Raw genomic sequence first — 11,598 nt, 5'->3', positions numbered from 1 at the left:
TCGTCGAGGTATTTGTGCAAATAGATATAATCCATGGAATCACAAAACCTATCAAAATGAAAGAATTGATGATAATAATTCTAAATATATTAAAGAACCCTTTTTTGTAATTCCTATGATGCAATTGGAGCTTATCGTCAGAAAAGAATCCGTTTAGATAGTCCTTTGTGGCTCCGGTGGCAGCTAGATCAACGCATTATTGCTTCAAAAGAAACTCCCATTGAAGTTCACTATGAATCTTTGGGCACCTATCATGAGATTTATGCGCATTATCTAATAAAAAGAAGTGTAAAAAAAGACATTTTTTTTATATACATTCGAACTACTGTTGGTCATATTTCTCTTTATCGCGAAATTGAAGAAGCTATACAAGGATTTTGTCAAGCCTGCGCATAGGGTACTAAATCATATCGTATTTTTGGAATTCGAGTCTTTCGGGTTCAACTAGGATCATAATTTGTGAATTTTTAGGTGAATTAAGATCAAGAAAAGGAAGTTTTCTAATCACTAACTCAACCCCATTCATTGTCGAATCCTACTCAGCGGAATATGGAGGTACTTATGGCAGAACGGGCCAATTTGGTCTTTCACAATAAAGCGATAGATGGAACTGCCATGAAACGACTCATTAGTAGATTAATAGATCACTTTGGGATGGCCTATACGTCACACATCCTGGATCAACTAAAGACTCTGGGTTTCCAGCAAGCCACCGCTACATCTATTTCATTAGGAATTGATGATCTTTTAACAATACCTTCGAAAGGATGGCTAGTCCAAGATGCTGAGCAGCAAAGTTTGATTTTGGAAAAACACCACCATTATGGGAATATCCATGCGGTAGAAAAATTACGTCAATCCATTGAGATATGGTATTCTACAAGTGAATATTTGAGACAAGAAATGAATCCCAATTTTAGGATGACTGACCCTTATAATCCAGTCCATATAATGTCTTTTTCGGGGGCTAGAGGAAATGTGTCTCAGGTCCATCAATTAGTAGGTATGAGAGGATTAATGTCGGATCCGCAAGGACAAATGATTGATTTACCTATTCAAAGCAATTTGCGCGAAGGACTCTCTTTAACAGAATATATACTTTCTTGCTACGGAGCCCGTAAAGGGGTTGTGGATACTGCTGTACGAACATCCGATGCTGGATATCTCACGCGCAGGCTTGTCGAAGTAGTTCAACATATTGTTGTACGTAGAAGAGATTGTGGGACCCTTCGAGGTATTTCTGTAAATCCTCGAAACGGTACGATGCCGGAAAAAATATTGATCCAAACATTAATTGGTCGTGTATTAGCAGACCATATATATATGGGTTCACGGTGCATTGCCACTCGAAATCAAGATATCGGGGTTGGACTTGTCAATCGATTCATAACGCTTCGAACCCAACCAATACCCATTCGAACTCCTTTTACTTGTAGAAGTGCGTCTTGGATCTGTCGATTATGTTATGGCCGGAGTCCTACTCACGGCGACCTGGTTGAATTGGGAGAAGCTGTAGGTATTATTGCGGGCCAATCCATTGGGGAACCTGGTACTCAACTAACATTAAGAACTTTTCATACGGGCGGAGTATTCACAGGAGGTACTGCAGAACATGTACGAGCTCCTTCTAATGGAAAAATACAATTCAATGAAGATTTGGTTCATCCTACACGTACACGTCATGGACACCCTGCTTTTCTATGTTATATCGACTTATATGACACTATTGAAAGTGAAGATATTCTACATAATGTGACTATTCCCCCAAAAAGTTTTCTTTTAGTTCAAAATGATCAATATGTTGAATCCGAACAAGTGATTGCTGAAATTCGCGCGGGGACATCCACCTTGAATTTTAAGGAAAGGGTTAGAAAACATATTTATTCTGATTCAGAAGGAGAAATGCACTGGAGTACCGATGTGTACCATGCACCCGAATTTACATATGGTAATGTTCATCTCTTACCAAAAACAAGCCATTTATGGATATTATCAGGAAAGCCGTACAGATCCAGTGTAGTCCCCTTTTTGCTCTCCAAGGATCAAGATCAAATGAACACTCATTCTATTTCTTTCGAACAAATATCTATTTCGAATTCCTCAGTCACTACCAATCAAGTAAAAGATAAATTACCGGACTCTTTTAATAAAAAACAGGATAGGATTCCGTATTATTCAGAACTTAATCGAATCGGTCATTGTAATCTCATATATCTTGCAAAAAATTTGGATTTATTGGCAAAGAAACGACGAAATAGATTCATTATTCCATTTCAAGCGAGTCAAGAACGAAAAAAAGAATTAATGCCCCTTTCCGGTATCTCGATTGAAATACCCATAAATGGAATTTTCCGTCGAAATTGTATTTTTGCTTATTTCGATGATCCTCGATACCGAAGAAAAAGTTCGGGAATTACTAAATATGGGACTATAGAGATGCATTCAATCGTTAAAAAAGAAGATTTGATTGAGTATCGAGGAGTCAAAGAATTTCGACCAAAATACCAAATGAAAGTCGATCGGTTTTTTTTCATTCCTGAAGAAGTTCATATCTTACCCGGATCTTCGTCCATACTGGTACGCAACAACAGTATCATTGGAGTCGATACGCGGATTACTTTAAATACAAGAAGCCAAGTAGCTGGAGTGGTCCGAATGGAGAGGAAAAAAAAAATTGAACTTAAAATTTTTTCGGGAGATATCCTTTTTCCTGGGGAGGCAGATAAGATATCCCGACACAGTGGCATTTTGATCCCACCAAGCAGGACAAATTCCAAGGACTCACAAAATTTGAAAAATTGGATTCATGTCCAACGGATCACCCCTACTAAGAGAAAATTTTTTGTTTTGGTTCGACCCGTAGTCCCATATGAAATAACGGACGGTATCAATTTAGCAACACTTTTCCCTCAGGATTTCTTGCAGGAAAGGGATAATGTGCAACTTCGAGTTGTCAATTATATCCTTTATGGAAATGGCAAAGTCACTCGAGGAATTTCTGACACAAATATTCAATTAGTACGTACTTGTTTAGTATTGAATTGGAATCAAGAAAAAAAAGATTCTTCTATCGAAGAGGCCCGCACTTCCTTTGTTGAAGTAAGAACAAATGGTATGATTCGAGACTTCGTAAAGGTCAATTTAGCGAAATCCGCTATTTCATATATTGGTAAAAGGAATGATCCATCATCCGAAAAAAAAAGAGGGAGTAGATCCTACCAATATGAATCCATTTTATTCCATTTATTCAAAGACAAAACTTCAAAAATCATTTAACCAAAATCAAGGAACTGTTCGTACGTTGTTGGGGATAAACAAGGAATGTCCTTTTTTTATAATTTTGTCATCATCCAATTGTTTTCGACTAGGCCCATTACCATTCAAGGGTGTAAAATATCACAAAGAATCAATTAAAAAAGATCCCCCAATTCCAATCAGGAATTCGTTTGGTCCGTTAGGAGCAGCCCTTCAAATTGCGCATTTTTTTTCATTTTACCATTTAATAACTCATAATCAGATCTTGGTAACTAATTATTTGCAACTCGAGAATTTAAAACAAACCTTTCAACTACTTAAATTTCAATATTATTTAATAGATGAAACTCGAAGAATTTATAATCCCGATCCATGCAGTAACATCATTTTGAATCCATTCAAATTGAATTGGTATTCTCTTCATTATAATTTTTGTGAACAGATATCCACAAAAATTTATCTTGGACAATTTGTTTGTGAAAATGTATGTATAACAAAAAAAGGAACGCACCTAAAATCGGGTCAAGTTCTAATTGTTCAATTTGACTCTGTAGTAATAAGATCGGCTAAGCCCTATTTGGCTACTCCAGGAGCAACAGTTCATGGTCATTATGGGGAAATCATTAATGAAGGGGATACATTAGTTACATTTATATATGAAAAATCTAGGTCTGGTGACATCACGCAAGGCCTTCCAAAAGTGGAACAAGTCTTAGAAGTTCGTTCGATTGATTCAATATCGATGAATCTCGAAAAGAGGATTGTTGGTTGGAACGAACGTATAACAAGAATTTTTGGAAGTCCTTGGGAATTCTTGATTGGGGCTGAGCTAACTATAGCGCAAAGTCGTATTTCGTTGGTTAACAAGATCCAAAAGGTTTATCGATCACAAGGGGTGCAGATCCATAATAGGCATATAGAAATTATTGTACGTCAAATAACATCAAAAGTCTTGGTTTCAGAAGATGGAATGTCTAATGTTTTTTTGCCTGGAGAACTAATTGGATTGTTTCGGGCGGAACAAACGGGACGCGCTTTGGAAGAAGCGATATGTTACCGAGCTACTTTATTGGGAATAACGAGAGCATCTCTGAATACTCAAAGTTTTATATCCGAGGCCAGTTTTCAGGAAACTGCTCGAGTTTTAGCAAAAGCGGCTCTCCGAGGCCGTATCGATTGGTTGAAAGGACTAAAAGAAAACGTTGTTCTAGGGGGGATGATACCCGTTGGTACCGGATTCAAAGGATTCATACACCATTCAAGTCAACATAAGGACATTCCTTTGAAAACAAAAAAAAAGAATCGATTCGAGAGAAAGATGGGAGATATTTTGTTTTACCACCGAGAATTAGTTGATTCTTGTCTTTCAAAGAATTTCCGTGATAGATCAAAACAACAATGATTTTGGGGGTTTCAAAAATAGAAGAAATTCATCTTTTTTATCTTTTATGTATTTGTTATGGTTATTTAATTTAGTAATAAAATAAAGAAATTAAAAAATGACGAATAGAAAGGAATTTATGGTTGGGGTTGTATATCAACGGCCAATTCACGGTAGAGCGGTAGAAAAGAAGGTTCCGTTGGAACAATTTTTTATTTCAGAATACCTCATCTCTTTAATTTAATGAAAAAAAGAGAAAGTGTGGGGAGAAATGACAAGAAGATATTGGAACATCCATTTGGAAGAGATGATGGAAGCGGGAGTTCATTTTGGTCACGGTACTCGGAAATGGAATCCTAGAATGTCGCCTTATATCTCCGCAAAATGTAAAGGTATTCATATTATAAATCTTACTAGAACTGCGCGTTTTTTATCAGAGGCTTGCGATTTAGTTTTTGACGCATCAAGTAGAGGAAAACAATTTTTAATTGTTGGGACAAAAAATAAAGCAGCTGACTCAGTAGCACGGGCTGCAATAAGGGCTCGCTGTCATTATGTTAATAAAAAGTGGCTTGGCGGTATGTTAACGAATTGGTCCACGACAGAAACGAGACTTCATAAATTCAGGGACTTGAGAATGGAACAAACGGCAGGGAGACTCGCTAGTCTCGCAAAAAGAGATGCAGCGGTGGTGAAGAGACAATTATCTCACTTGCAAACATATCTAGGTGGGATCAAATATATGACAGGATTACCAGATATTGTAATCATCGTTGATCAACACGAAGAATATACGGCTCTTCGAGAATGTATTACTTTGGGAATTCCAACGATTTGTTTAATCGATACAAATTGTGATCCGGATCTTGCAGATATTTCGATTCCCGCAAACGATGACGCTATAGCTTCAATTCGATTAATTCTTACCAAATTAGTATTTGCAATTTGCGAAGGCCGTTCTAGCTATATAAGAAACCCCTGATTCATAATAAAATTAAAAATCGACTTCCTAAACTTTATATCGGTTACTAGATCTTGAATCTCAAAAACTTGTTAAAAATAGCAGGATATATTATGGAATTAATCAGTATCCAAAATAGAAAATTAAAATTAAAGTAGCCAAGTCGAGAAAGAGTTCGTTGAATCAAAATAATTTTTTTTTTAAGTTATATTTCTGTCAGAGGACAATATGAATATTCTATCATATTCAATCAACCAGCTAAAGGGGTTATATGATATATCTGGTGTGGAAGTGGGTCAACATTTCTATTGGCAAATAGGAAGTTTCCAAATCCACGGCCAGGTACTTATAACTTCTTGGGTTGTAATTGCTATCTTATTAGGTTCAGCTGCAATAGCTGTTCGGAGTCCACAAACGATTCCGACTGGCGGTCAAAATTTTTTTGAATATGTCCTTGAATTCATCCGAGACGTGAGCAAAACTCAAATTGGAGAAGAATATCGCCCTTGGGTTCCCTTTATTGGGACTATGTTTCTATTTATTTTTGTTTCTAATTGGTCAGGGGCTCTTTTACCTTGGAAAATCATACAGCTACCTCATGGGGAGTTAGCCGCACCCACGAATGATATAAATACTACTGTTGCTTTAGCTTTACTCACGTCAGTCGCCTATTTCTATGCGGGTCTTACAAAAAAAGGATTAGGTTATTTTGGTAAATACATTCAACCAACTCCAATTCTTTTGCCCATTAACATCTTAGAAGATTTCACAAAACCTCTATCACTTAGTTTTCGACTTTTCGGAAATATATTAGCCGATGAATTAGTAGTTGTTGTTCTTGTTTCTTTAGTACCTTTAGTGGTTCCTATACCTGTCATGTTTCTTGGATTATTTACAAGTGGTATTCAGGCTCTTATTTTTGCAACTTTAGCCGCAGCTTATATAGGCGAATCCCTGGAAGGTCATCATTGATTCGTCTTAGGAAGAGTCTATCTTAGTTTCGATCCAAGTAAGGTAATATATATATGTGTGGCTCAAGATACTCTATCAAGATATTCGATTAAGAGGTTCTATCAAGATAATCTATTTTATTTCGAGCATAGAAATATACAAATACATACAGTCTAGCGGTATCCGATTGACTCAAAAATATAGCGGTTTACGTTATGTAAGAAATCCATGTATATTTTATATTAGATATTGCCAAGTTATATATGAACTGATAGTTAATTTGTCCTACTTGAATTTCGATAGCGATACCAACCGGCGAAGTCTTTCAGGTTCGTTTATGACTGCGAATTGAATGAATAAACAGACAAAATAACGAAAAAGATCGAAAAACGATTAATGATTAGAAAAAGGAAATGGAAAAACACAAGTTCTTTTGATTCAGAAAGACTCAACAAGTAGGAACTAAAAAAGATGAAGTCTTTCTAATGATCTAATGGTTTAATAATATTCTTATTTCCATTTTCAATTCGGTATTGTTAGTTATTTCGACTGGATTAATATTAGCAATGGAATAATTAAGTCATAATGCATTGGTTGATTGTATCATTAACCATTTATTTTTTTTTTGTGTGTGAGGAACTTATCATGAATCCACTGATTTCTGCCGCTTCCGTTATTGCTGCTGGATTGGCTGTAGGGCTTGCTTCTATTGGACCTGGAGTTGGTCAAGGTACTGCCGCGGGACAAGCTGTAGAAGGTATTGCCAGACAGCCCGAAGCAGAAGGAAAAATACGAGGTACTTTATTACTTAGTTTAGCTTTTATGGAAGCTTTAACAATTTATGGATTGGTTGTAGCATTAGCACTTTTATTTGCGAATCCTTTTGTTTAATTCGAGAAAAGAAATAGAAGAAATACGTATTTCTTTTCTAGTCTTGAACTTGGAGGTTGCTTTTTCACATTTATAGTGAAAAATTGCTCCTACAGAATTACTTATTCGTTGAGAAAATAATATGCGGGAAGGACTTCATTTGAGGATGAAGAATTCATGTTACCCACTCGCTTTCTTCCTTCCTTCCCCTTCTTAGTTCGAGGGAGAAGTGTTGCAACAAAAGGAGTATTTCGCAATTCACATGAAACCGAGTACCTAATTCGGAATTCTATTCCAATAAGTTTAAGTATTCTTTTTGTTGGGAATCTCAATTCAAAAAACATGCATTTCGAATTTATAAGTAGTTAAGAAGTTAAAAAATACAACGATTTTTTAGTTTATCTATAAGAGGAGATCATATGAAAAATGTAACCGATTCTTTCGTTTTCTTGGGTCACTGGCCATCCGCCGGGAGTTTCGGGTTTAATACCGATATTTTAGCAACAAATCTAATAAATCTCAGTGTAGTGCTTGGTGTATTGATCTTTTTTGGAAAGGGAGTGTGTGCGGGTTGTTTATTTCAAGAATAGATTGGATTCAACCAACTGTAACTCTACCGCTTTTTCTTTATAAAAAATTAGGGCGAAAGTTGCATGATTTCACGAATGACTTCTGAAATCAATAATAAATAAAGAAATCATATGTAAGAACTATAGCATTTCGGGATTTATTGGTAACTATACTTTGATTCTCTATCAACCAATAATAATAATGTGGGATCATTACCATAACATGGTTAAAACTTAAATTGTTTGAAGTCCAGATACAACAGGGTATTCTTTCTACCACTCTGTTAATACTTAACATACCGAATACCGAGACATTTTTTCAATTAAATAAAGAAAAATAGTTAGAAATCTTTCGATATAGAACACTCATGTCGATAAAATGATTTGAATCCCTTAATTTCTTGTTATTGAAAAAACGTTTATGTTTTTTTATTACTATTAAGGAAATAAATGCCAAAGGCCGAGTCGATGACCTACATATAAAGTAACAAAAATTTTTGGATTTGAATAAAAAAAAACAACTTTGCTGACTTATCTATTTTTCTATTTTTGTTTGGGTCAGAAGAGTCCTCCGAATTTTCTAGTCTTGATTAATGATCGGTTTCTTTTTTTCGCATATGAACAGAGAAGGGAGGATAGGTTCATTACAGTCAAAAAAGATATGGAAATTTGCCATAAATAATTGAAGTAATTGAGCGTGAGAGCCAAATGAATTGAAAGATTCAAGTTTGGTTCGGGAAGGGGTCATGAATGTTTTGAAATGAATGGAAAGATAATCCACTTTCATTAAGTGATTTATTAGATAATCGAAAACAGAGGATCTTGAATACTATTAGAAATTCAGACGAACTACGCGGAAAGGCCATTGAACAGTTGGAAAAAGCCAGGGCTCGCTTAAAGAAAGTCGAAATAGACGCGGATCAGTTTCGAGTGAATGGATATTCTGAAATAGAACGAGAAAAAATGAATTTGATTAATTCAACTTATAAAACTTTAGATCAATTCGAAAATTATAAAAACGAAACCATTCAGTTTGAACAACAAAAAGCGATTAATCAAGTCCGACAACGGGTTTTTCAACAAGCCTTACAAGGAGCTCTAGGGACTCTGAATAGTTCTTTGAACAATGAGTTACATTTACGAACCATCAATGCTAATATTGGCATGTTTGGTGCGATGAACGAAATAACTGATTAGTCCTTCTAGTTAATTGTATGTAGGTATTATTTTTTTGTTTCCAAAAGAAAAACGAATTAAGAAAGACTCATGGCAACCATTCGAGCAGACGAAATTAGCAAAATTATCCGTGAACGTATTGAAGGATATAATCGAGAAGTAAAGGTTGTAAATACCGGCACCGTACTTCAAGTGGGTGACGGCATTGCTCGTATTCATGGTCTTGATGAAGTAATGGTAGGGGAGTTAGTAGAATTTGAAGAGAGGACAATAGGTATTGCTCTGAATTTGGAATCAAATAATGTTGGTGTTGTATTAATGGGTGACGGTTTGATGATACAAGAAGGAAGTTCTGTAAAAGCAACCGGAAGAATTGCTCAGATACCCGTGAGTGAGGCTTATTTGGGTCGTGTTATAAATGCTCTAGCTAAACCTATTGATGGTCGGGGTGAAATTGCAGCTTCTGAATCTCGGTTAATTGAATCTCCCGCTCCCGGTATTATTTCGAGACGTTCCGTATATGAGCCTCTTCAAACCGGACTTATTGCTATTGATTCAATGATCCCTGTAGGACGTGGTCAGCGAGAATTAATTATCGGAGACAAACAAACCGGTAAAACAGCAGTAGCCACAGATACGATTCTCAACCAACAGGGACAAAATGTAATATGTGTTTATGTAGCTATTGGACAAAAAGCATCTTCTGTCGCGCAGGTAGTTACTAACTTTCAGGAAAGGGGGGCAATGGAGTACACTATTGTGGTTGCCGAAACAGCGGATTCCCCCGCTACATTACAGTACCTCGCTCCTTATACCGGAGCGGCGCTAGCGGAATATTTTATGTACCGTGAGCGACACACTTTAATCATTTATGATGATCTTTCCAAACAAGCACAAGCTTATCGACAAATGTCGCTTCTATTACGAAGGCCGCCTGGGCGTGAAGCTTATCCAGGAGATGTTTTTTATTTGCATTCACGACTTTTGGAAAGAGCCGCTAAATCAAGTTCTCGTTTAGGTGAAGGAAGTATGACTGCTTTACCAATAGTCGAGACCCAATCAGGAGATGTTTCAGCTTATATTCCTACTAATGTAATTTCCATTACAGATGGACAAATATTCTTATCCGCCGATCTATTCAATGCTGGAATCAGGCCGGCTATTAATGTGGGTATTTCTGTTTCTCGGGTAGGATCCGCCGCTCAAATTAAAGCCATGAAAAAAGTAGCTGGTAAATTAAAATTGGAACTGGCGCAATTTGCCGAATTAGAAGCTTTTGCACAATTTGCTTCTGATCTTGATAAAGCTACTCAGAATCAGTTGGCAAGGGGGCAACGATTACGTGAATTGCTCAAACAGCCCCAATCCGCCCCTCTCACGGTCGAAGAACATGTAATGACTATCTATACCGGCACGAACGGTTATCTTGATTCATTAGAACTTGAGCAAGTAAGGAAATATCTTGTCGAATTACGTACTTATGTAAAAACGAATAAACCGGAGTTGCAAGAAATCATATCTTCTACCAAGACATTTACTGAGGAAGCAGAGGCCCTTTTAAAGGAAGCTATTCAAGAACAAATGGAACGCTTTCTACTTCAGGAACAAGCATAAAGAAATCGATCTCTCTTCGTTTTTTTTTATTCTTTTTTTATTAAAAAAATGCCGTTTTTCACATGGATATAGAAAAAAATATATGGAAATATATTGCGTCCAATAGGATTTGAACCTATACCAAAGGTTTAGAAGACCTATGTCCTATCCATTAGACTATGGACGCTTTTGATTCCTATTTTTTAGCATTTTTTTTTTAAACTTAAAACTTCTTTTTTGTTTTGAAAAAACATATATGAGATGAGACAATTTTTTTGAATTGTGTATTCAACTCAATGATGCATTAATGAATACATAATAGAGCGGGTAGCGGGAATCGAACCCGCATCGTTAGCTTGGAAGGCTAGGGGTTATAGTCGACGTTGATTTCTTCTTTTTAACGTCTCTAATTCAAAACCGAACATGAAACTTTGGTTTCATTCGGCTCCTTTATGGAAAAGAAAATGGGGAATTCCCAAATATTAAGTTTAAGTTAAGGTGGGAACGAAATTACAAAACAAAAGAGAATTCATTTCACCCATAACATCTATGTCAGCTTTTTGTATGAATGCATTTATTTAATTCAAAACAACTTACTTTCTAGATGATCCCTATAGAAAAAGTGAACGGGTTCAAATCCTGTCATCCCTACCTAATTACTTTTACTCTGAGAAGTAAGGAGGAATTAATTGAAATTTTGATTAAAATCGAAGATACGTAATCTCTTTTTTTTTTATGATACTCTATATGGTAGATAATCTATGCATACAGGATATAGATATAGTTTGGAGTTATAAAAAAAACCATTCTTGCCAATCTTTCTTATCTATTGTGATAAGAAA

The 11,598-nt window shown here is 36.0% G+C and overlaps 1 non-coding gene across 1 annotated transcript; it reads right to left on the bottom strand.

Moving 5' to 3' along the window:
• Positions 1 to 10,871: 10,871 nt before the first annotated feature.
• Positions 10,872 to 10,943, bottom strand: TRNAR-UCU (transfer RNA arginine (anticodon UCU)). Its single transcript has one exon. It is a non-coding gene; the product is annotated as a tRNA-Arg (tRNA).
• Between the last annotated feature and the right edge of the window lie 655 nt (positions 10,944 to 11,598).

This window comes from Chenopodium album, chromosome 11 (genome assembly GCF_948465745.1).
Source record: "Chenopodium album chromosome 11, dcCheAlbu1.1, whole genome shotgun sequence".
In the NCBI taxonomy this organism is placed as follows: domain Eukaryota; kingdom Viridiplantae; phylum Streptophyta; class Magnoliopsida; order Caryophyllales; family Amaranthaceae; genus Chenopodium; species Chenopodium album.
The sequence above is the reverse complement of the archived record's forward strand: the minus strand, read 5'-3'. Positions and strand labels throughout refer to the sequence as shown.